We start from the raw sequence: 26,710 nt of genomic DNA on the forward strand, positions 1-26,710 counted from the left end.
CTACCCTTCCAATCCTCATCTCCATCTCTGATATCTCTGCTCATGACAGAGGCTATTCTAGAATTCACCAAAGAAAATACTGTCCAATTTGCTGTAATCTTTCTTCTTCAGTGATTCTTTATTGCCAACTGTGTGTTGCAGTCCCAACCCACTTAAAGAAGACTCAATATGTTGAAAATCTGGATTCACTTAAAGGTTAACTTGGGATTTACAAAGGCATCTTTTGTTTTATGAAGCAATTCACTACAAACATCTATACACAGCTTGAACACATCTAATAAGGTAATCTAGCTCCTGACCAGTATTTCTATGGAGGGCAAGAATAATAATAACAAAAACACCATCACCAAAAACAAAAGATAATAGTAATTTTTATTATTATAATAACTCATACTTGTATAGCTCTTTAAGGGGTAAAGGTTGTCATCATAAAGGGAAACAAATCACTATCACGCGTGATGCTTCCCAACAAGTCGGGAATGACTGTCTCAGCAAAAAGAGCTCAGGACTGGAGATCTGGATTCTGCACTTGGGTGCAGCATTGACTGTGAGCAGTAGACTTTTGCAAGATGTTTTCACTCCTCTTAAATGGCCAGGATAAACCTAATTTTCTTGGTGGTAGATGAGGATAGAGGAAGAAACAATGATTCACACAAACGAAGAACTTCTGAATTCTATGAGTCCTAGGGGAAAAAATGTCTTATAAAGTTATAGTATCCTTATTGATATTATTATTTCACCTTCACATCCCAGAGAAACTCATTACTATTTAGGACCTATTAAGAAATCTTTTAATGGACTAGAAATCTCCTGATAGTGTAACCAAAATCTAGGCAGCTTAATGGATAAAGTGGTGGATCAGGAGTTTTTGGACTTGGGTTCATAATCTTCCTCAGATATTTACTAATTAGTTCCTTAGATAAGTTACTTAATTTTTATGTCCCTTAGTTTAGTCATCTATAAAATGAGACTATTGGACTCAATGTCCTCAGAGTCATCTTCACTTTCCTTCATAATCAAAATCCAATCAGTTGCCAAGTCTTATTGATTCTACTTCCTTAGGATCATCCCAAACATCCATCCCACTCTCTCCCATCATGTAACAATACTCTCTTACTCATTTCCTCTCACTTGGGTTATTGTGAGTCTCCTAACTGGTTTTCCCAACTCCACTTTCTTCGCTCTTCAATCCATCTTCCACAAGCTGCCAAAGTAATATTCATAGTAGAGCACAGAAAGTCTAACTACATCACTCCCATGCTCAAAGAGTCCCAATAGTTCTCCATCATCTTTAAAATAATATACAAACTTTCCTTTAACATGTGGTACCCTTCACAGCCTGAATCCACTATACTTTTGAAGACTTGTACAACATTTTCTTTCTTAAATTCTGTGTTCTAGTTAAATCATCCTATACAATATTCCATCTTCCATTTCCATGACTTTTCATAAGTTGTACCTGTATGTTCTCCTCACTTTGACCTCTTGTAGACTTCAGTTCCCTTCAAAACTCAAAATCCAATATGAGGACTTTTCTGAGAGCCAAGTTGCTAATGTCTCCCAATTTTCTCTCTCTTCTCCTCATCCCTCACTTTTCTATCTCTCTCTCTCCATTCTTTCTTTCCCCCATCTCTTTCTTCCCCCCTCTCTTTTTTCCCCTCTTCCTCCTCCTCCTCTCTATTACCTATTGCTTCATCTGATAAATCTTTGCTTTGTTAGGCCAGGAAGAGCTTTGTTTTATACCATGTCATTATGCCATTAATATCTAAACCAATGCCTGACACATAATAAGTATTTAATAAATATGTGTGGATTGTTTCCGATGATATGGTAGTACATGATTGGCAAAGATAGAATTCAATAACAGGTTCTCTTGATTCCAAGTTTAGTACTTTCCCGCTGTACCATGCTACCCTCACGGAGGTATGAGGAGAATCTATCTATTGGTGATATAAAATCCCACTTTGTAATTGTTACCCAAATCAGTTTTCCAAGCTCTCTCTCATTTGTTGGGTTTTGATAAAACCAGTAGCTAAGATGATAACACACATATGTGTTCCCCCTTCTTCCCAAGTTTAGCACCTGCTGACACACATATGTCTGTGTGGGTTTATATGCGTAGGTTTGGGGGATGTTTTTACTACTTTAGTATTGGTTTTTAGCAAATGACTGGTATGTTGGCCAAGATTTGGTCAGTTATTATGGTTCTATCCCAGTACATCTCTTATGACTAATTTCTAAACTAGCCTTAGGTGTGTGCTTAAAATGCTCTGTTAATTCGTTTATGAATCTAAATTTGAAGGCTAATTTCTGATAAGTGATCTTAGCAAGAAAATTATTCCTATTAGTATAATTCAGCGCAGCTATGGCACAGCATCTAATATAATAATGATATTTGTCATTCTTATGAGAGATAGCAAGGCATAGTGAATTGAGAGCTAGTTTCAAAGACAGAAAGACCTGAGTTCAAGTTCCATCTGAGACACATGTTAATTGTATTAGCCAGTACAATCCATATTGTTTTTCAGTGCTTTAGACCAAGGGTTTTGGTGGGTTGTTGTTTTTTTTTTTTAACTTTTTTCACTTGTAACCTATTTTCGCCCATGAAATTTTTACAAGACTTTAGATATATAGGTATATAAAATGTGTGTACATAAATCAAACATTTACTGATAACAAGTTATAATTTCATAACCCCCCCATATCCAGTTATGAAATCCCTTATGGGGTCATGACCCACAGTTTAAGAAGTTTGGTTCTAGACAACTTAATAAGTTACAAAATTAGGGCAGGTCTATATTGGTAAAGGAGTTTTATTTCTTTAAAGGACCCTTTCAATATCACAGTCCCTATCTCTCTGTTATTTTTATATGGTGTAAGTTCTTTGAAACTCTGTTCTTGTAGAATCCTAAAATGTTAGAGCAAGAAATATCCTTACAGACCATCTAGGGAAACTTCCATCATGGAACAGATGATGAAATTGAATCCCAGAAGAATAAAGTGATTTATCTAACATCACACAGCAGGTTTAGTGGGAGAGCCAGTTTCAGAATCCAGGTTTTCTGACTTACCAGTATACTATGAAACACCCTTTTCAATTGCCCTCCAGATTCATTCATTAACCCCCCAAACACATTGCCTTTTCTCTCCTTCAAGCCCCAGGTGCTCGGCAAACACAGGAGAAAGCAGAGTCCTCTTCCAAAAAAGCTCACAGCCAAAATATCTTTGTAAATGTCAGCGTGATAAATCTGGACTGAGTGTATGTCCGGGATTCAGAGACCTTGTGCAAAGGTTAGGACCATTACTCATCATTGGGGCTTGGAGGCCAGAGCCCCCAATGCAACCCATTCAAACCTGACCTTAAATCATCAACATCATGGGTGTTTAATCCCATGCAGGCCAGGGCAAAAAGCATTGAGTAGACAAAGAAGGAAATGACACACTCTTAGCTTTCAAAGGACCCCTGGCTTGTATGTAATGATCACCCTAAATCCAAAAATGGGCAGTTAGAGAGCATTGGATGAAGAGTCCAGGTGCAGGAGGGCTAGGCATCCAGTTTCACCAAGTAAAAGCCCTGTTCACCCCAGCTGACAGAGACTATAATGGCAGCCAAGATTCAGAGCTCAGTCCCCCAGGTATAGATTAATTACAGTCTAGGAATGGGTCAGCTTCACTCCTAGAATATAGGGAAAATATTTAGAAATGCACAAAATAAATATATATAAAATTATAAAGAAAGCCAATTATATTGAAATAGTTAACATATTTTTTTTAAAAGAAAAAGTCACAGACTCTATTTTAAGAACCCCTTTCCTAAACTCATGCACAAGTAGAAGTAGGAGTTATCCTAGAATATTATCTACTGTGATTTAAACAACATAAATCTATATATTTATAGAGAAACTGAGACCTCAAAAAGTTGTGACCTGCCCAGGTAACAAAGGTACCAGAACCAAGCCAAAATTCAATTTGGTTTTCTGAAGGAGCTAAGGCTACTTCCATTAAACTGTAACAAAGTGGGAGCTTCCCCAACAGAAAAGACAAACAAAAAGGGATTTGGGGGAAAGAATACACTTCCCAAACTCATAACTCTTTCTACCTCTCTTCTTTCCCATGCCTTGTTATTAGTTCCTGTCCCGGACTTTTTGCTGTTTAATGCCTAGAGGACCTTGAGCCAATATTGCGAGCCAGGGGGATGGACAAGGAAAGGAGGGAGCTGAAGAAATGTCTCTGGCTTCAGAGTTTTGCCTTGTCCTTTACTGGTCTGCAGTGACCTTGATTCAACAAGCCTGACTAGGTATAATGGAAAAAGAATTGGACCTGGAGACCTAGGTTCAAATTCTGTCACTTCCCAGCTGTATTTTTTTTTGAGTAAGTTGACTGATTTCTCTGGACCCCCAATGTCCTCAACTATGAATATATAATATATATATATATATATATATATATATATATATATATATATATAATACTATATATAATATATAATACTGCTTTTGGTACCAAACTTATGGAGTCATTTCAAGGCCTCCAGTGAGGTCATGTCAAAAAAACTTTGCACACCTAAAGGGTGGCTACCATGTGTGTATCTGCTACTATGTTTATTATTACCCTTTAAGGTCAAAGAATGGCACTTTTTTGGAGTAAAGCAGAAGGGACTCAGGATACCCCAAGCAAAGGACTTTTCCAATCATCAGAATCATAAAATACCAGATTAGTCCATTATAATCTTAGAGAAGAAAGAGACTTGGGAAAACATTTAATCCAACCCAATCATTTATTAAAATGTTTTCCTTCCCCCCCCATGTTGTCTATTTCTGCCTTTTAAATTTATTTGCCATTTCCCAGTGCTCTTCCTCTCAAAAGAACCTTTTCTTTTATCAAAGAAAGTTAAGCAAAACAAACTTACATACTATTCATCTCTTACAACATCTCCTTCATTCTGCATTTCTCTAATATCAATCACATCAACATCAGCGTAGCTGCTGTCCATTGGTTTCTAGACTTAATCCCTTAATTTTATAACAGGATAGAGCCCTGGGAATCTTTTAGTCCCCTCCCCCTCCTCAAGGTCCGGTATGTTTAAAGTACTCCCTCCGGACTAGGCACGGGGGATGGATGAGATGAGCTCAAAGCTTTCCCAAATCCTCTCTGATTCTGTCCACCAGCACCACCACAACCACTTCCCCAGCTATCCAAAGTTATACTCTTCTCTGGCTCTGCCACATCCCCCTGCCAATGCCTGGGCCAGAAGCCATTGCAGAATGATTTCTCTCTGTAACAGAAAACATAGATCATATTTTTTAATTTAAAAAAGATGCCCCATGGAAGTAGAACAGGCTATTAAATATTTTGTTCCATAATTAACAGCAAAGCTGGGCCCCAGAGCTCTATGGATGGAGGGAGCTTTGGCCCTAGGTCTGAAAGATTTCTTATCTTCTTTGATAAATAAAATTCAGTCTCCCAATAAATATCCACCAATAAAATAAGGAGATTTTAGAAACCGTAGCGGACCCAGCATCAACCCTCAGAAGATAATTTCTGAACTGTAGCTTCCCCATTCTTCCAATACCAGGTTGGTGGAGGAGCTGGTTCTAAAACCCAAGTGTGCTCGTCCAGGGTGCCCTTTCTGTGTTGCCACAATGGAAAGAATAGATCCTAGGTCATTCACCCAGTGATTTGTTGTGAAGGAAAAGACAAGAGAGGAAGGGGCAAGATTGGTATCCTGAAGTCAGCTGAAGTTCATCTCTGCCCCATTGATTTACAGCATCACAGGGCCTTCTTCCCACACCCTGGAACCCCTGAGGACCACTCTCTGGATATCCTTCCCAGAATCTGGTTAGGAAGTGGGCATGAGCAGGGGGTGTCGGGGTAAGGAAATTTGGAAAAACTAGTTATATCAGGAGTAGAGAAGAGGACTTGGAATCTAGTGATTTGGGACAGAATTTTAGTTTTCTTCCTCCATAAAATGGTTGTGAGGAAGATCAAACAGCCAGACCCACAGAGTTGGGATCCATGACTAATTGCCATTTCATTTTCACTATACACAGTCCCCCTCTGGGTAGCTGTGGTAGCACACCACGAGTCCTTCCCCTTTCTCTCATGACCCTGACAGAGAGGTAGGGGAACCTCTAATCACTTGGGATTGATGGGGGGGAGGTGGCAGTGGAAACATGTCCTCCCCGTGAGGTCATTCCCCCCTCCCTGGGGATCCTCCATCTGCCCAGTTTTTCCTCTACCCCTTCTCCATCTGGCCACCTCCTAGCCCCTCCTGTTTTCCTGCCAATCCCAGAAGGTAAGGTCAGAGCCAGCCGAGGTCAGTATTCCTGGCCCTCCCCAGCCCCCTGGCTCCTGGATCACAGAGAAGGACCCAGGCAGCCCTTCTAGGCCCTTTCTGCCGAGTCAGCACTGCCCAGTGTGCCAACCCCCCTGGCTTGCGGGGAGCATCAAGCCAAGGTTTTATGGATAAATATGAAGAGGGAGAGGCAGCTAAGGGAGGGGGGTGATGGATTGCTTTGGGAGCCGACAGCAGGGAGCTCACAGCTTTGAGCCCCTCCCACCTCTTTCTTCCTTTCAGCTGAGAGTAGTGCCCAGAGCCTGGGGGACAATCTCCCCTGAGTCTCAGTTCCCAACCCAGGGGATATGGGATCAAACATTTTAAAGATTGCTCATCATCCTTAGAGAGAGTCCCTCTGGGAGATGAAGTGTTTCTGGGGGCTTGGAACTTGGCAAAGAGAAAAGAATAGCTGATGGAGCTTCTCTGTTAGTCCCAGTTGTCTGGCTGATATCAGCCCATGCTGATTACTATAATAACAATGCTATCAGTTTTTAAAAGAATGTTCCTCATGAACCCATAAGTAGATAATATCAGTAGTATTATACCCACTTTCCAGGTAAGGGAAAAGAGGCTAAAAATAGATTAAGTGACTTGTTTTTAGTCAAGGTGTTGGAGCTGAGATTCAAGACTCCAACTCTGGTCCAGGGAAAGGAAAGGGGAAAGAATAAACATTTATATAGAAGCTACTATGTGCTTTTACAAAATAGGTCATTTTTGTCTTCACAACTCCTCTGTGAGGGAGATGCTATCAATTTCTAAGTTAAGTGATTGTCAGACTGGGTTTGAACTCAGAACTTCCTGACTCCAGGCTCAGCACTCTATCTACCATGCCACAAAATGCTTCCATCCCCTGCATCTTTTGAGAACAGTGCTAATTGTCTGGAGAATACCATCCTATTAAGGCCCAGAAGAAGGGCAGAGGGCTAGGAAGGGCTATTGATGCAGTATTCAGGCTACATTTTATATTTGGCCTAAATCCAAATAAGTCTTGAATCCAAGAATCAAAATCTGGGAACAGTTCATTCAGAAAGCACTTACTGATTCTACTTAAGCATTTATTAACCATCTAGTACATATAATGATTCTGAGTTAGGCCCTGGGGACACACAAAAAAATAGTCCCATAATCCCCTCAAGGAGTTTATAGTTTTGTATGGAGATATTTACTTAGATAATATGATGTCATTGATAATAAATGTTCACCCTACTTTCATCTTTCCTTTCCTATAGTTCTTGATCTTGTTTTCACTCTACAGAATATCTACCCAATATTCCAGTGGCTTCTTTCTGCTTATCTTGCTTGATCTCTTTTAAAATAGTTTTTATTTTTCCAAATGCATGCAAAGATAGTTTTCAGCACACATATTTGCAAAAACAAAAAAACTTTTATGTTCCAAATTTTTCTCCCTCTCTACCCCTCCCCAAGATAGCAAGCAATCCAATATAGGTTAAACGTGTTTTGCTATGATCTTTTACCTCTGGCATTGTTCCTCTCTTGTGAACATCTCTCTCTGGGTCACACTTCCTTTTCTAATCATAAATTTCCAACATGACTTATAGAAACAATAATCATAATTATTGATAGAGCTTTAAGATTCTCAAAGTGTTTTTTTAAATATCAGTTCATATTGGCTCCATTTTCCAGATGAAGAAACTCATATCCAAAAAGGTTAGGTGACTTACCTAACATTATATAGCTAATAAATGGGCAGGGTTTGAAGAGAGACTCTTATTCTAAATCCAATACTGTTCCCATCGAGGTTAACTTGCAGGTGGCCATACTACTTTTAAGTATTAATGATTGCTGTTTGTCCCTCCTTCTCAAAGAAGATCAAGATTTAAACAAAAATCTCCTCATGTCAGCTCAAGCATTCTCCTCACAATACCATGCTGTCTCTCTAGTATGTGATAAATACTTTAGAGAAGTAGAGAGAACTTTAAGAATTGAGAGCTGATTTCTGATTTGGAGGCTTCTGGAAGGCTTTATGGGGAGGGTAGCATTTCACTTGATGCTTATATACTGCTTCTTACACTACATTTCACCCTCATAAGACCATCACATAGAAATGTGATAAGCAAAGATTTTGAGTTGGAACGAACCCTAGAAATAATTTAGTCCAGCTAAATGAGGAAAGAACCTCAGAAAGGTCAATTATTTTATTTAAGGTCTCATAGCCAGTAGCCAAGATTCAAATCTTGTTCTTCAAACTCTGAATTTTATAGTCCTTTCACGTTTTTATACTCTTTTGACAAATGATACCTCCAAAGTTCTCAATGAGTACCTAACAAAACAGGTTCTCCAACGCAAGATTTAACTCCCATTTGTCTGCTTTGTTCTCTGCTGCTCTGTTGCAGAGGGATGCTGTTGAGAATCAGTGGGTCTTTTTTCTGTCTTCCCTTGCTGCACTTGCCACTTGTTTTTAATGCTTCCTGGCCCTTTCTAGTATGTCTCCATTTCAGGATCCACTGCTGAATTCACCACAGGGGTGTAAGGAGGCCCCTGGAGAAAACACAGAAACATTAGCAGTAAACATGATCTATTGGCAAAACATTGAAACAGAAAAAAAAGTTATTGATCTATAACTTTTAACCAATTCCCCCATCCAAATAATATTGGCTTGCAGCCTAATTCTCTCCCTCTGGCTGTGTGATGATGCTTGGTAAAGTTCATTCCATCAGCAAAAACCCCAGCCCGGCCCCTGGCCTCAGGGCCAATCGGTAGCTCCCGTTAGGGCTGAGTGATTGAGGAGAGAAACAATATTTTTAGACAGATCCTCCTCCACCTCAGAGCAGCAATGCCTATTATGCAAATTAGGTCATAAGAAGTTTAAAAGTCTGGAACCGTCATATTTCTTTATTTCATTAAGAGCGACGCAAGCTGGAAAGTTAATGTGACAGAATGAAGCCAGTTTCAGGACACAAACACTGATGCCTTCATTGTCCTGGGGAAGGCTCAGTGATCCAGGCTTTGGGGAGGGGAGGCAAAATTGAGGGAACATGAATGACAGCTGTTCAAAAAGCAATCAGCCTGCCGGGATCCTGGAGGTCATGGTATTGCCAAATTTCCAGAATTGTAAAAGACCTTAGAAGTCATAAAGTCCAATCCCCTTATTTAACCAATTGAAGTAATTAAAAGCCAGAGAAGAATGCTACGAGAGGAAATAAAAGGAGAGCCTGGAGTAGGAAATATGAGAAGAACTGGGTCTGAAAAGACTCTAGAAGGCATGAAAAGGAGATCAGAATCGTCCTCAGAATAGGGTTTGAAATATCCTGGGTTCTGGTACAAAATACTTTAAGACTTTGTTCAGGTCACTTCTTTGGAGCCTCAGCTTCCTCATCTAAAAAATGAGATCATGTGCCTACTCAGCCTACACTGTGGTGCCGGTGTGAGAATCAAATTAAATCTTATTTCAATATTTTAATGAATCAGTGATTTCCTCAATGAAAAAATCAGTCACCAAGAAACCTACCAGGTGGCAGACATTGAGATGGTGCTGGGTATATAAATACACAAGATAGCCAATCTTTGAACACATTGATTTGTGTACCTCTTGCAGTGATGCAACCCTAAAACTATCAAGACTTCTCTTCTTGCATGCCTCTTGTCCATTTCCTCCAACAAATCCTTCTGAGGGGATCCATGCTTTAGCCAGCCCCTTGGTAGTTTTCCTCTATGTCAAGAGTTAATCTTTTGGCGGTCTTTTGGTAAAGCTTAGGGACAAACCTCTTCTCAGAATAATGTTTTCAAATGCATAAAATAAAATACATAGGTTGTAAGGGAAACCAATTGCAGTGAAATATAGTTGTCTCTGTCTATATTTATATCCATCTATCTAGATATAGATGTATATTTAAATTCATAGCCCCCAGCTTAAGAGCCCCTACTTTAGATCTTTTAATATTACATGAATTTTTTTTTTTAAAGTCCCAGAAAACATTGTCTGGGTTCCCCTATAGCACAAGGTCAATCTTTCCATCTATGATTTCTCACTCTTAATACACAGCTACCTGTCCTGCCCTTCCTTCCCCTACACACACACACACACACACACACACACACACACACACACACACACACGCATGCATATATTTTTACACCATTTCTTATGTGCAGTTCATCATTGTTGCATTAATACCTTGCAAGCTATTTATTCTCAGCATGCATCTCTCCATTACTCTTTGAGTGATTTGCTTTTATTCCTCTGTGGATGTGGTATTCCATGATTCATAATCATAAAATGTTGCTGGAAAAATATTGGTGATTGTTTTTTAAAAGGCATGAGCTTTTGTTTCAGAGAGATCAGTATGGTTGAAAACCCAGCATAACTTCACAAATGAAATTCATCCTTTTCCTCCCATTCAGTTCTGGAACCCACTCCTTACACATTTATAGTGTCTGTCTAAGATATAAGAACTGATGGACCAGCCCAATGGGCTGCCCAACCAAGTGTAATATCAGACTCTGTGCAGCTGGCATTCTCCATCCATTTATTTGATATTTTTCCCCTGTGCAGCTTGTTGGGCTGAAGAATCTCTAGTGGCTGTGTATTTCTCTTAAGGGTCTGTACAATATCAAATGATATCACAGTCATAGGAACATGTTGAAAAGTTAAAAGTATTGGGTAAATGTAAGATGTTATTATGACTCTAATACTTCCAAGATCCATTTTTTTATTATCAATGTGAGTCTTATTATTACTGATATAGATTACAGCCCCTTTATGATTAGATAGGCAAACTTTTTAGAATTCTTGCAAAAAAAATAATTCACTACTGCCACCCAGCTACTACCACCTCCCCAGAAGATATGCTCACTGAGGCCAGATATTATTTTTGGTTTTGTATTTTGTATTTCTAGCAAATGCCTTGTACAAAAGGAACACTAAATAAATGGATGTTGAGGCACTTTGGAATTGTGGAAAGAGAATTGGATTTGAAATTAGAGGACATTGGTTCAAATATAAGTTTTTACACTTACTAACCATGTCAGCTTGGGCAACCACCCCAGTGAGTCTCAGTTTCCTCATCTGTCAAAGGAGGGTGTTAGATCTATGATCTTATATAAGATAAACTTCAACTATCTGGGGCAGTTCTGGGGCAACTTTGATTCATTATTCAAAACCTTTCCAGTGAGATAGTACCTGACAGAGTTTTCATTCTAGGACTTTGATTTAAAGAAGCCACAATAATCCCTTTACCACATGAAACATGCTAAAGCATGTTTAGCAGATAAAAATGTTGTTCTTTATAATCACAATGAAAAGCCACATGACAATGATAGGCAGTTAGCCTTGAAGTCCAAAAGACCTAGATTCAAGTCCCATCTCTGATATATGTTACCTGTGTGATCTAGCAACTCTAAAACTAGAAACTGTAGAGTAGGTACCTTATCCAAGAGCTCCCTATGTCAATGAAATCCCAATATCCATTCCCTAAAACATAAAATATTGATAACAATAACAGTATACAGCTGCCTTTCTGGGGGCAGAAATCCTGATTCCCTTCTTCCTCTTAGTACACTTTTGCAGTTTCTATCATCCCCCCAATCCCTCCTCCTAGCCAGGATCTTCCCAACAACAGGCAGACCATTTTGGCATCTACCTACCATTAAAGGCATAGCCTTCTCTAAGAAAATTAAATCTATGAAAATGTATTTATTCAAAAGATGATTTGTGGAGGTACAGTGGATTATTAATTTGCAAAAAAGCTTCTTTTCATAGAATCATAGTTGGAAGGGAACTTTTGTTGTTCATTTTCAGTCATGTCTGATTGTTCATGGCCCAGTTTGGGGTTTTCTTGGCAAAGATACTGGAGTGATTGTTATTTCCTTTTTCAGTTCATTTCACAGAAGAGGAAACTGAAGCAAACAGGGTTAAGTGATTTGTCCAGAGTCACACAGCTAATAAGTGTCTGTGACTGGATTTGAACTTAGGTCTTCCTGACTCCATCCACTGCGGCACCTGACTATCCAAAACAGACTTTATATTCCATCAAATCCAATCCACTTATCTTACAGTTTGAGTAAACTGAGGATTATTTTGATAGCTATTTGGAGAGTGGATTAGAGGAAAGAGACTGGAACCTAGAGACCCATTAAGAGACAATTATAATAATTCAAGTGAAAAATGATAGGAGCTAACCTAGAGTGATGATTATAGAGAAGAAAGGACTGGAGCTAGAGTTTAGATGTTAAAAAATATTTTTAAAAGATGAACAGAAAACTGACACTAAGTAGTCATGTGATCTTGGGCCAACTTCTGACTCTAAGAATTCTGGATTTGAAATCAAAGAAACTATATTCACATACTGGATTTCCTATTTCTTATTCATATGATATTGGACCACTTAACATCTCAAGGCCTCAATGTTAAGTGAACATCTGATAGAATTGCATTATATAATCTCTAAGGTCCCTTCCCATACAAAACCTATGATCCTGTGACCTTCTCTGAACTTTAATTTCTTTACCTGTAAAGAAAGGGATTGGACTAGATCAAACTATGGCCCATAGGGCTATAGGGCAAACTATGTTCCAAGAGTCAAATCAGCCTCAGCCCATGAGCTAAGAATGATTTTTGCATGTTTAAATAAATTTTGATTATATTTTAAAATTGTAAAAATCATTCTTAACTCATGCTTCCCCTAGGCTAAATAATTTTTGAAGTCCCTTCAAGGTCTAACATTCTAGGATTAAATGAAAGTGAATATAGAATCTAAGAAATGACATAAAACTTTCAGATTTAATACATTTCACTTGGGAAAACCTACTGATCTACCCTCTTAATTTATCAAGTACTGAACATCTACTATGTGCCAAATTCTGTGCTTCACATGTCAGGGATTGTAAGAAGAAATTTATGGCATATTTTCTTTTTATATTAGCCTTATTTTAAATTATGCACCTCCCCTGTTTTCTCCACAGAGTCAGTCCTTGTTTAAAAAAATTAAGAGAAAACAAATTCATCAAGCAAGCCTAACCATATAAGCAACTTTACATACCCATAGTCCCCCACTAATACAAGTTCAGGAAGGAAGTACACTTTAGAGATTACAGAGATAGTATAATATGTCCTCTCCTTCATATTGCTCTGAAGAACCACAATCCAACTGGAGAGGGAAAATGAACAGATATAAAACATTAAATTAAAATACTAAGCAGTAGTATAATGTGATGATTTGAATGTTACAATTGTTCAAAGCTATAGAAATTCAACATATAGTATTCTAAAGACAATAAAGAAAACTTCCTGAAAGATATAGGGCTGGATGTTGATCTTGAAGAATGTGCAAGATTAAGAAGTTGGGATTGAGGGTAGGGAGGGCATCTTATGCAAAAGGACCAGTACAGGCCAAGAAATAGCGGTGGGAATAAATATGAAAAATATAAAAAGGATTGATCTTTTAAATTTTTAAATAGCTTTTTATTTTCAATATTATGTGTAAAGATAGTTTTCAACATTCATCCTTACCAAACCTTGTCTTCCAAATTTTTTCTCTCTCCCTTCCCCCTCCTCATCCTCCCTATCCCTTAGCCAGTAATCTAATATATGGTAAACATGTAATTCTTCTATACATATTTCCACATTTATCATGCTGAACTAGGAAATTCAGATCAAAAAAGAAAAAAAAATAAAACCAAAAGAAGCAAACAGCAAAAAGGTGAAAATACTATGTTGTGATCCATACTCACGTGTCCATAGTCCTCTTTCTGGAGGCAGATGGCTTTCTCCATTACAAGTCTATTGGAATTGCCCTGAATAACCTCATTGTTGAAAAAAGTCACATCCATCAGAATTGATCATCACATAATCTTGTTGTTGCTATGTACAATTTTCTCTTGGTTCTACTCTCCTCGCTTAGCATCAGTTCATATAAGTCTCCAGGCTTTTCCGAAATCATTCTGCTGATAATTTCTTATAGAACAATAATATTCCATAGCATTCATATATCATAATTTATTCAGCCTTCTCTAACTGGCATCTACTCAGTTTCCAGTTACTTGCCACTGAAAAAAGACCAGCTACAAATATTTTTGCACATGTTCTTTTCCCTTTTTAGTGATCTCTTTGAGATGCAGGTCCAGTAGAGACAGTGCTGAATCAGAACTGTGTGAATACATAGTTTGATAGCCTTTTGGGCATAGGAGAAAAAATATTTTCATTAATAAAAGAGCTATTTATTAAGCATTTAACATTCAACAAATCAAGTATTTTCTGCTGTATGCAGAGCACTGGCAATGAAGAAGATACAAAGTTTAGGTAAGATAGAGTCTTGGTCCTTCTGTAGCTCCAGCTACTGAGGTGATGAGATGTTTATACAAAGAGTGACTAAAGTAAGACCCCAGAACAAACTGGCACATGCTACTTCCATGTAGGACATTATGTTTGGGACATCCTAAAACTGAAGCATCTTGGAGGACAATAATAATAACTGACATTTGTGTAATATTTTAGGTTTTAGGAAGCATTTTTCTCACAGCAACCCTATACTTTAAGTAGTAGAAGTATGATTCCCCCCCACTGTATAGGTGAGGAGGTTTAGGAATACCTACTGAGTAGGGGAGCTGTCCATTCAGCACCATCCAGTGAACTCCACTCAGTCATTCATTGTTTCATATGTTTAGAGAACTTGAGCTAGAAAGGATATCAGGGATTATCCAATCCAAGGCTTTAACTCTTTTGTGTCACAGACCCCTTTAGTAGTTGTGTGGGTCATAAAAATACAGACTTCCTCTAGAAATAGTATTTTTAAAAGCACAAAATAAAATATGTAGATTACAATGGAAACTATATTGAAGTAAAGATGTAATTCTCTACTCATCAAAATCAAATCCATGTGATATAATCCCTTCTGGAGTTACTCAGTTCTAATTAGGTTAAAAATCTCTGATTTAGTCCAATCTCTCATTTCACAAATCAGAAAAATGGGGAGTCTCAGTGACAAGGTCAACAGGGGTAGAAAGCATCAGAAATGAGATATGAGGGGCAGCTAGGTGGTGCAGTGGATAGAGCCTTGAACTTAGGAGTACCAGAATTCAAATCTGGTCTCAGACACTTAACACTTCCTAGCTGTGTGACCCTGGGCAAGTCACTTAACCCCAGCCTCAAAAAAAAAGAAAAGAAAAGAAATGATATATGAATCCATGATCATTGGCTATAGAACCTGTTCTGTTTCTATTGTACTACCACCACTACTTTTCTCTCCTCACCATCCGCCAGATAGTGCTCAGAGAGCTCAGAGGAGGAAGACATGAGCTCCAGCTGGAATGATCACAGAAAGGTTCCTTTAGGATATACTGTTTGAGCTGAGCTTTGAAAACTTTTATTGTGGCAATTGATGAAACCAATTCTAATAGACTTGGAAGCAAAGAAGCTGGAGTCCAAAACTCATTCATTCCAAGTAGCTGCAGTGTTTTCACTCATACCATCTTTGAAGTTAGCCTATACAGGTCCAGAAATATTAAGGGCAAGAATGGAATTATCACCAGCCTATGAGTCAAGAGATCTAAGTTATAGTCCTGGTTCTGCTACTAACTCTCTGTGACCTTGGAGCCAATTATTTTTCCTCTCTGAGTCCCTTCTAGCACAAACATGTTATGGTTCGAGGAGGAGAAGGACTCACCTGGATGAGGGGCATGTGTACTGTTTCCTTTCACCATAAGCACATACTGTTCTCCTCCTAGACAGGTCGACATTAGGGTGTCAGAATCAGGACAGCACTCGTGATTACTATGGCCACATGCCCAGATTCTCAGCAGGTTCAACCATATACAAGACTGAAACTGCCATTCTAGGCCTCTTACAGTGAGTGCTGGATGAATAGCCAGTGAAGAATGTCTGCCTCCAGGATAAACTAGAGAGCAGCCCCTTCCCTTCTGGATCCCAGCTCTTGGGAGGGCAAGGTGGCCCACTGGAGAATGGGGAATATGTCCTCTTCCTTTCCTCCTGCTGTGGTTTCTTGGACCCTTCTTCTCAAGGCAATTACCAAGTCACCTTAGGTTATTGGAAATAGATGGAAAACAAAGGTGAAAAGTTGGAATCCTCTTTAGTGGCTTCATCTAGGGGATGGGGAAGCTGCCAGGTCTTTGATAGAACCCATGAGCCAGAGCTTATTAAACTGGCAAGGTCTTCCTCAGCAGTAGAATCAGGGGCCAATCCATTAAAGTGAATGAGCCTGCTCCCATTCTTGTCCCTGCTCCTGTCTTCTCATCCCCAGGTTCCTAGAGTCGCCCCCCTTTCTCCCTGCCTATCCTACTGAAGGAGCCAGATTAGTGGGCCTACCTGGCACAAGATTGCAGACATCATAAGCATATATTCCTAGATCGCCACAAGGGAAAGGTAAGAAGAGTGGGGAGAGGGGAGCAGAATGAAGAACAAACAAGTAAGTTAGGAGGAAATGGGATCCTTCACATCTACAAACATATAATTATGGACCTGTATTCACAAACATTTGCACTCTTGCTATTTTGTATGCTTACACATGCAGACTTGCATATATGAATGAGCATGTACACATATGCTGAGACCCACCTACATTTATGGGCAAGCACATTTGAATCTCCACATCAGCATACGCTGATGAAATCAGACCTTGAATATGTTGTTGTCCAGATTGTGCCATCCTCTGATTGTGTGCCAGACAATCTCATAATACTTGTTCCCACATTGGTACAGGGAGAAAAGAAGGGGTCTCTAAGAGAGCTAGCCACTGTCTCATCCAAGAAGAAGAATAGGAAGGGGCAGGGGAGGAAAAGAAAGAAAGAAGGGATGTACGGTAGTCTTAGAGACAAGGCATTCTTGAGGAGCTCTCATGTTTCCCCCCTCCCCAATAGCCCAAGTCTGAAGCAGCCTCTGATAACAGTACTTTAGGCCCTGTAATCCCTTCTTTACTTGACTTTGGGTTATTTTGAGCAAGAGATTAGAAGAGATTATTATCTGTATCACCCTAGACTCTCAACTTTCTAGTTATTTCCTGCCTTCTCTCCTCCTCCCCCAAAAGCCCATTCTCCCTCATTGGGATGAGCCAAATATTGTATCCAAGTTGAGGTAGTGGAGAGGAGCTGATGAGCTGCAGAGGCACCTTCCCCCTCCCTGGTTGGCAGGGGAGAATCTAAAACTGAAAGGGCTTTTAAGAGATGCTCTGTCCAACCCCTTCCTATATCTTCTTATGTAGGAGGACCTGAAAAGTGTGAGAGGCAAAGAGATTTCTACAAGATCACATAAATAGTAATAAAATCTGCCTTAGATACCAAGACCTCTGACTATAGATCATGTTCTTAAAATTTCTTGCCTGAAGAAGGGAGGGCACTGGCATGTTGCCTCCCTTACAGATAAAGAAATGGGAGATATGACTATACTTGGGCTGGGTATGGAGTCTCTGGCAGGAAGAGGAAGGAATTCCAGGTTCCTGGACGCAGGTTTGTTTTCTAGGGGTATTAAATGATATATTCTTCTCCATCCACAAGAAAAGTTAAACCAAATGAATATATATGCATAGAAGGATACAGATCATTGGTGGGTAGGGAATATATGGAACTGAAGACAAGTCCGTCCCTTCACTGCAGATATGTCTATTTCTCCACTATGAGAGCCTTAATTCTGTTGAGCTCCCTGAGTCTACTGCAGAAATGCACTGAGTAACTTCAATAAGGAGAATGACTTCCTAAGTATACTATTTGTATACTCCTCTCCTACCCCAACTCACATCTCATGGGTACATAACTCTAAAGCTGAACCTAAGTTGGAATCTAATCCAAAATCCTCATTCCCTCCTTTTTTTTTTAAAGTTTTATTGAAGCCTTTTGTTTTGACATTACAATCACATTCATGTTTTCCCCCCAAAAGTGTTTTCCTTTATAACAAAGCAAAACAATTCTCCTAAGTGATTATATCTGATAGTGTACAATACAATATTCAGTCCCTCACCCCTATTTGCCTATAATTCATCCTTCCAACCAGAAGGAGAGGTACCTTTCCTCTTCTCTAAGGAAAAAAATGAAATATTTTTATCTTTTAGATGAAGAAACTAAGACTTAGAGATTTTTTTTTCAAGATCAAACAAGTATTAAATGGCAAAGCTGGTTTTGAACCAGCTTCCTTTGATATCAAAGGATACATATTTGTTGTTATTACAAAGGTGTTATTTTGATACCATTATTTTTGCACTAGCTGGCTTCCCCTTCCATGGTTGATGATAGGTGATAAAGTACTGTGTTTCTGAAAAATAGAACAATGGGCAGTTTGACTGAATGTAGAGAAATGTTTATTAAAATGTAGTCCATCCAGAGAATCCTGGGGGTCTCTGAAGGTCTACAAATTCAAAATTAGTTTTTATTTCTAATATGGTAAATATCTCTAAATATAACCCATATAAACAAAAACTCTTTAGATAGTTCCTTAAGTTTGACAACCTTGAGAGGGAAAGCAATGTACAGATGTCCCAAAGGTCTTTGTGTAGTTTTAATGTACCGATATTTTTGGGATCTGTAAAAAGGATCTAGCCTATGAAGGCCTTTTAAGACCCAACCAAGATATATTTTATAACTTAGAGACAATAGGGAGTCAATAGGGGAGTGCCACAGACATAAGCTGAACATACTGGATTCTTATAGAGGCCTCCCCCTTCCCCAAACCATCTTTCACCCCTTCTTAGTGGTCATTATCCCCACATTGGATCCCAGTGCTTCTGTGGGTCCTAGCTTGGGCAGTACCTCTTTCCTGGGTTCTGGAAACCCTGGGACAGTCCATCACTCGCCTAGGGACTCCCTAGAGACCAGCAACCTCACCTTATTATGTCTACTTCCTGGGTCCTCCCCCACCTCCCCAGCATCTTCATTGGGTGCTCATTGCCTCTTCCTTATGCTGGCCCCAAGTCCATCTGCCGGTCTGGAAATGAATAGCGGTCATTAAACAAAGAGAGCCAGCAAAGGGCCGCCCGAGGTGGGAGCACGCCGTTTCTGCCAACAAAAAAATTAAAACTATTTAGACATCCAGCGAGTCATTTATTACTGCAGAGTCTCCCTCCACCTGGGGTTTCAATCTCATTACTGTTTGTCCAAAGCAGATGTTACCCTTTTAGCAGCAGATTATTAACAATAAACTCAACTCCTCCAGGGGGGAGGTGGACAAGAGTTTATTTTTTTATTAACATTTTTGTTTAAAGTTTTGAGTTTGATTCTATCCCTCCCTCCCTGAAATGGTGAGCAATCAGAAATAGATTATACATATATAGTTATGCAAAAAAATTTCCATTTTAGTCATTTTGTGCAAGAATATTTAAGTAAAAGAAAAAATGAAAGATAAAAAGTGAAAAAATATTATGCTTTAGTCTATATTCAAACAATACCAGTTCATTTTCTGGAGATGGAATGTATGCTTCATTACTAGTCTTTTGATATCATCATGCCTAAGATAGCTAAGTCATTCATAGTTTCTTTGTTTTTTTTTGGGTGGTTGTAAATTTTATTTTTTATTTATTTTATTATTCATTCATAGTTCTTTATCAAACAATGTTGCTATTATTGTGCATAATGTTCTTCTTGTTCTGTTCACTTCACCATGCATCAGTTCTTGTAAATCTTTCCAGGTTTTTCTGAAATCATCCTGCTTGTCATTTCTTATATCACAATAATATTCCATTTCAGTCATATACCATGGCTTAGGTTTAGTCAGTCTTCAAACATGAGCATTCAAGGTTGCCCTTTGGACATAATTTCAAATTGCTCTCCAGAATGATTGGATCAGTACACAACTCCATCAGTAGTGCCTCATTGTCCCAGTTGTCCCACATCCCCTCCAACAGCCAGCATTTTCCTTTTTTGTCATCTATTTGTCAATCTGATAGGTATAAGGTGGTACCTCAGAGTTGTTTTAATTTGAACTTCAACAAGAGATTAAGATTAGCTCCTTTCTTGTTTATTTGGACTTTGAGGGGTTTTCCCCCACAAATAGCAGATTCACTCCTATGGAGCCCTGTTTCCTTAAATCTCAGGCCTGAGGTGAGGGGAAGCAGAGGAAGAAGAGATGAGGTTATTATTGAGCCTCTTCTATTGATCTCTTATCTTCTGGGCTTCTCCAAACTTGGAAGGACTTCTGGATCAGTTCATTTATGCCTAGAATTGGGTTTGGGAACCCCTAGGACCTGTGTGACCTTGACCAAAGTAATTTCCCCTTTCCAGACCTCAATTTCCTAATATGTCAATTTGAATGGGTTGAACTGCAAATGCTTTTCTGCTTTTGATACTATGAGGTGAAAGGGAAATAAAACCACTTTGGGGAGAAAAGTATAGGCTTTGGGTATTAAGAGATGAAATAAAATAGATTAGTAGAGGTTACATTCTGGTCTCCAGAAAAGTGCTGATCAAAAGTGACCAACCAGGACCATCAGCAAAGAGCTGCAAATGAATTGGTTTTTTTTTAATTGCCTTTGCTTCTCAGTTATTTTTATTCTGATGTCTTTGCTTAGCATGCCCTAAGCTGCCCTTCTCTTAAATGATAAAACCCAGGATAAGGTTGTGTGGTATAATGGGTGGAATGCAGGACATGGAATCAGCAAGAATAGGGTCAGAATCTCCCCTTAAGCATCTAGCTAGCTGGTTGACCATGGGCCGATCGCCTGTCTAAGCCTCAGCTTCACTATCTAGAAAATTAAAATAGTAACCTTCTACTTCACAGGATTGCTGTAAGAATCAAATGAGATAATACACATCAAATACCTTAACACAAATATCAGCCATTACGGTTTTCAGGAGGCTTGCCTTTTTAAGCTCTAGCTCTTTAAAAAAAAAAGGATGTATCATTGTAAAATTATTACAAGTTTAAAACTCAATTATGGCCTTTGAAAAAAATAGATTAAAAAGAAACCTAACTTCCCTCCTCTCACTATAACAGTTAGGGACAATTGGATAGAATATTGTACATATTGTCAGACCCAGTCAACCTCTGTGTTGGATGCTTTGAATTATATGGGGGGTGGAGAATATAATTATTCTGTTATAAAGACAAAAAGGAGCAAGAAAATTTGGGGGAGGGGAAAAGAAAAGAATCTGTGATTTCATTGCTATGAGAATTTCAGGAGAACTCTCTCGACCAGTGCAGATCTGTTTCTGCCTGTAATTTCTGTCTTAGAAACAGTTTCTAAGATTTGAACCCAGGTCTTCCTGATCCAAGTGACTTGCCCACTGTGGGTTTGAGGGAGCACTTCCTGATTATGAGACTGGCTTTCTAGCTGGGTGTTGATTTCATGTTATTCTGCTTTTCAAAGCTTATAAAAATAAACTGAAATGTATCACAGTTTTCCTACTGGGCAGTGGAAATCATGCTGGACTAGATTCTGGATACTTAGGGTCTTACTCTTTTCCTACATTGACAAACCAAATAGCTATGGTCAAAGCCAGAGCTCATAACATTTAGAGGTGATTGAATCCAACGTCTTTATATTACAAATAAGGAAACTGAGCCCCAGAGAAGTAGATGAACTTGTCTACGCTCAGAGAAGTAAGTCATAATGGCAGGATTTGAACTTGAGTTTCCTGACTTCCACTTCTTTGGTTCCTGCCTTATAGCATCGTCACTTTAATACTGTAAAACCTTTTCTTCTTCTGTGAAATGGAAACATTTGATCTTAGTCTGAATGACTTGATTGACCTATTCAACAGAGCTGTTGTGAAGCTCATATGAGATACTGCCTGTAATAATAATATATTAGAGTGGAGTAAGTGGTATGTAGACATAAATGATTAGTCAAAGGATTTAGAGGTTTAGAGACCAGTGAGTGTAGCTCTCTCGTTTTACATTTGAAGGGACTACCTGAGGTAAAGAAAATTTAAGTGATTTCCTTGAGTCACCTAGTTAAGTGTGTCTGACAAAACTTAGAATCCCCTAAGCAGGATACAGTGTCAGTGTGACCGAGCCACCTTTCAAAATAAGACCCAGATGATTCCAGTAGGCTTGGGATGAGAGAACTATGGAGACTGAATGTGGAGCAAAACATAGTATTTTCACATTTTTGTTGTTATTGTTTGTTTGCTTGTTTGTTTGTTTTTTCTTTCTCGTATTTTTTTCCTCTTTTGATCTGATTTTTCTTGTGCCATCATGACAAATGTGGAAATATGTTTAGAAGGATTTCACATGTTTAATCTATATTGGATTGCTTGCTGTCTTGGAGAGGAGGAAGAAGAGGAGAGAGAGAAAAATTTGGAACACAAGGTTTTGCAAAGGTAAATGTTGAACTACCTTTGCATGTATATTAAAAAATACTATTAAAATATTTATTAAATAAGGGCCAGATTGGTAAAGGAACTTTATTCAAACCCAGGATTTTTGACCTCCCAGTCCAAAATTCTTCTCACCATTCAACATTGCTCCTCTCAAAAGGTTGATATCAGGAGTGCAATTAATATAATATGTAATATAATATATCATTAATATTAATTAGGTCAGTTAAGTGGCACAGTGGATAGGGCACCAGACCTGGAGTCAGGAAAACCTGACCTCAGACATTTCACTCAGGTTACTGTGTGACTGTGGACAAGTCACTTAGCCCTGTTTACTTAAGTTTCCTTATCTGAAAATGAGTTGGATAACTCCAGTATCTTTGCAAATAATGTCATGAGAGTCAAATAACTGAAATGACTGAACAACAAGATTATTAATATAGTTAATATTCACATAGTAAAGATATATGATTATTAGTATACTAATAATAGTATGCTGAAGTTTAGTAAGTGTCTTAGGGAGACCATTAGGAATCTCAAGTGACTGTACTTTTATATCCACAGTGAATGAGGTGAGAGGGGGCTGTTTGCCTTCACACTAAAAGAGCCCTAAATGGCTTTTTTATTTCTTCATCTGCTTTTTATAGTCTTCCTGTGCCTTCTTTTGATGCCAGGTTTTTACCAGTTACTTCTCTGTGCTATTAGCATATCTGCCTATAGAACTTTTATTTCTACTTTTAAATAAACTAGAAAAATAAATTATCAAGGTTCTTACAACTATTTGTAAAGTAAGAGTAAACAAAATCAGTTAAAGTCCTTTAAGACTCTTGTGAATAAAGTGCATAGCATGAAGGAAGCATTTATTAAGTACCTATTATGTGCCAGGTTCTGTGCTAAGCACTTTACAAATACATTTGAATCTCATAACCGAGAGGTAGGTGCTATTATTGTCTCCATTTAAAAATTGAGGAAACTGAGATGAACAAATGGTAGAACATGTTTGAGGCCAAATTTGAACTCCAGTCATTTGATTTCGAGCCCAACATTCTATCCTCTGTACTACATAGCTGCTTCCTGTTAATTTATGGGCTTTATGAAGTCTGTTTTAGCTGCTCAAAAGCCTGTTTTATTTCCTTCCCAATTCTTGTCAGTGTTTTATTTTCCAATAGCCAAATTTAAGATAGTTCTGATATTTCTATCTGTCATTTTAGGTCTTGCAAAGGTCATACATATTATTCCATCTAATCATAGCAATAGTACAATTAATAATAGAAATTTATTTTTCTTTCTTCTTGGTTCAATGACTCTCTCAGTCCCCAGACTTCCAGATATCCAGTGCTCATTCTTAGGATTTGTGGATGTTCAGGGAACCTGCCTATCTGACCTTGAATTTTATGGGAAGATGTGGCCACTTAAAAACTTCCAGGACAATTCCACCCTTCCTCCTAGGGGAAAGGACATTTGGAGATTCTAGAGACCTACAACTATGACTCCAAATATCATTTAGTCTGACTCTTCCATTTTGCAAATGAGGAAACTGAGGCTCAGGGAAGAGATTTTCTAATGTTCACACAGCTACCACTCAGTGACAGAACGGTGCTTTGAAACCAGGCTTTCTGATCTGAGGAGGGAACTTGAGAGGCTAAGTCTAAATCCTTTAGTTTACAGATGGGGAAGCTTAGGTCCAGGGAAGTGAGTTGACATGCGTAAAGTCAAACAGGGAATAAATAGGTAAGCCGGTCTCTGTCCAATATGGCAGCCTTCCACCCATCATCTAATCTATTCTTCTTACTTTACAGACTGGGAAACTGAGAACTAGAAAGAAGAAATAATTTTCTTAAAGTCACTTGGTAAATTAGTGGTATGATGTTCCTGATTCCTTAAGGAGTAGAGAATGTGGATTGAAATTAATTCTTTGGCACCTCCTGCTGGAAGCCAGTCCCAGGAGAATGCCCAAGAATAGCCAACCAAGCCTGAGTCAACTTGGCTCATGGAGGAGAAAGCCTATGTCCTTACTACTTTTTCCTTCTAGAGCTCAGGACAGTAACCTACCAAAGTCTACAATTGCTATTGTCAAGTCATAGAGACAGAAGGAAAGGAAGGTTTAGGGAGTCCCAAGAAGAAACAGGGATGTTATCCAATGATCCTTGTTTATTATGGTCATTCATTCATGTTCATGAAGTTGCTTCTGAGTGTCCATCCCTGTGCTGGATTATGTTGGAGTACAGGGGAATCAAGGAAGGAAACAACATTTATTAAGTACCTATTATATACCAGGTAATAATAACAATAGTTAATATTTATATAGCACTTACTTTGTACCAGATACTATGCTAAGTACTTAGCAATTATTACACCATTTAATCCTCACAACCACTCTGGGAGAGAAGGGATTTTCAATTGAGAAAATTGAGGCAGACAGGGGTTAAGTGATTTGCCTACAGCTGGGTGTAGCTGATTCTGTCCATCGTGGATCAATTGGAACTGAATTAGATCTTTTCTTTGTCGAAGATATCCACTTCCATCAGAATACATCCTCATACAGTATCATTGTTGAAGTGTATAATGATCCCCTAGTTCTGCTCATTTCACTCAGCATCAGTTGATGTAAATCTCTCCAGGCCTCTCTGTATTCCTCCTGCTGGTCATTTCCTACAGAACAAAAATATTCCATAACATTCATATACCACAATTTACCCAACCATTCTTCAGTTGATGGGCATCCATTTCTGGCCACTACAAAAAGCCACTACAAAAAGGGCTGCCACAAACATTTTGGCACATACAGGTCCCTTTCCCCTCTTTAGTATTTCTTTGGGATATAAGCCCAGTAGTAGCACTACTGGATCAAAGGGTATGCACAGTTTGATAACTTTTTGGGCATAATTCCAGATTGCTCTCCAGAATGGTTGGATTCTTTCACAACTCCACCAACAATGCATCAGTGTCCCAGTTTTCCTGCATCCCCTCCAACATTCATAATTATTTTTCTTGTCATCTTAGCCAATCTGACAGGTGTGTAGTGATATCTCAGAGTTGTCTTAATTTGCATTTCTATGATCAATAGTGATTTGGAACACTCTTTCATATGAGTGGAAATAGTTTCAATTTCATCATCTGAAAATTGTTCATATCCTAACAAGCACTTATTTAGCACATACAGTGTGCCATGTATACAAATATAAACAAAAAGACAGTGAGCCTTGCCCTCAGGGTGGTTTTTATTCTGTTGGGGGAGACAACATACACATTTTTTTTTAAAAAAGGAAGCTGAGAAGTCTGAAGTATGTGTTGAAATCTAAAAAGTCGGAACATAAATGGGAGGGGAATGAAGCTTGACTTGGCCAATATGAGGGTTCCCCCCACAGCTCACCAGTGGGAGAATTTCATTTAACAGATGGGTATTGCAGAATAAGGAGACCCCAGGTGCTGAGGAAGGTTCCAGGGAAAAACTGCAGCAGAGACAGGATGATGAAGTCCAGAAAGTTAGAAGCAGATCAGGAAGAGTGGGGGGGAGGGAGGCCAGCCTGAAAAACAGTCAGTAATGATACCTCTTGGTTGCTTCCTACTATTCATTCTTGAGGTTTTCTTAGAGACTATCTATTGCCATTTGAAAGCAGGTGTTTCAATATTCCTGCATGATTACACAAATCATTTCCCAAATATCACATTCAAGGTGTGAATTTATATTCACGGGCACCCAAGTCAAATTGGAATAATCCCTAGCCCACTGCCCCTCACCATGTAGGTTTCCCCAAGCATTATATGGAGGGTCTTTCTTGGTCCTATCCATGATTATCATCTCAGTGACTCTTTGTTATTTGTGTCTGAGGCTAAGTGAGGTTAAGTAATTTGCCAAGGTCACACAACAAATTGGAACCAGGATCAGGGCTAGATTCCCTGACTGGAACCTCAAGAGGTCCTAGACCCTAGATGCTGAGCATAAGATACAATCTTTCTCTGATTTTCTTCAACTGCCCTATCTCTTTAAAACAGAGATACACATACCCAGCTCCCAGATCAAAACAGTTTTTTATGAAGTTTCCAGAGGGGAAAAAATCTATTCCAAATCATTATTTCTTTTTCCTCCTAATTTAAACCATCTCAGGGCAAATGAGTTGCAAACATCAATATTCTTGATATAAACTCAGCTGGCCTTCT

At 38.7% G+C, this 26,710-nt stretch overlaps 1 protein-coding gene across 9 annotated transcripts in view; it reads left to right on the forward strand.

The window, feature by feature from the left end:
- ELFN1 (extracellular leucine rich repeat and fibronectin type III domain containing 1) overlaps positions 1 to 26,710 on the forward strand; it is a 190,660-nt gene that overhangs the window by 142,624 nt on the left and 21,326 nt on the right. Inside the window, exon 4 of one of the 9 annotated variants that reach the window (XM_074281147.1) lies at positions 16,552 to 16,673. The exons of 7 other annotated variants lie outside the window; for them this stretch is intronic. The gene's annotated coding sequence lies outside the window, so the exon portion shown is untranslated. Of the gene's footprint in view, positions 1 to 16,551; positions 16,674 to 18,248; positions 22,553 to 26,710 lie in introns of those variants that run through there. One more of the 9 variants, XM_074281150.1, reaches the window with a different exon arrangement.

This window comes from Sminthopsis crassicaudata, chromosome 1 (genome assembly GCF_048593235.1).
Source record: "Sminthopsis crassicaudata isolate SCR6 chromosome 1, ASM4859323v1, whole genome shotgun sequence".
NCBI classification, from domain to species: domain Eukaryota; kingdom Metazoa; phylum Chordata; class Mammalia; order Dasyuromorphia; family Dasyuridae; genus Sminthopsis; species Sminthopsis crassicaudata.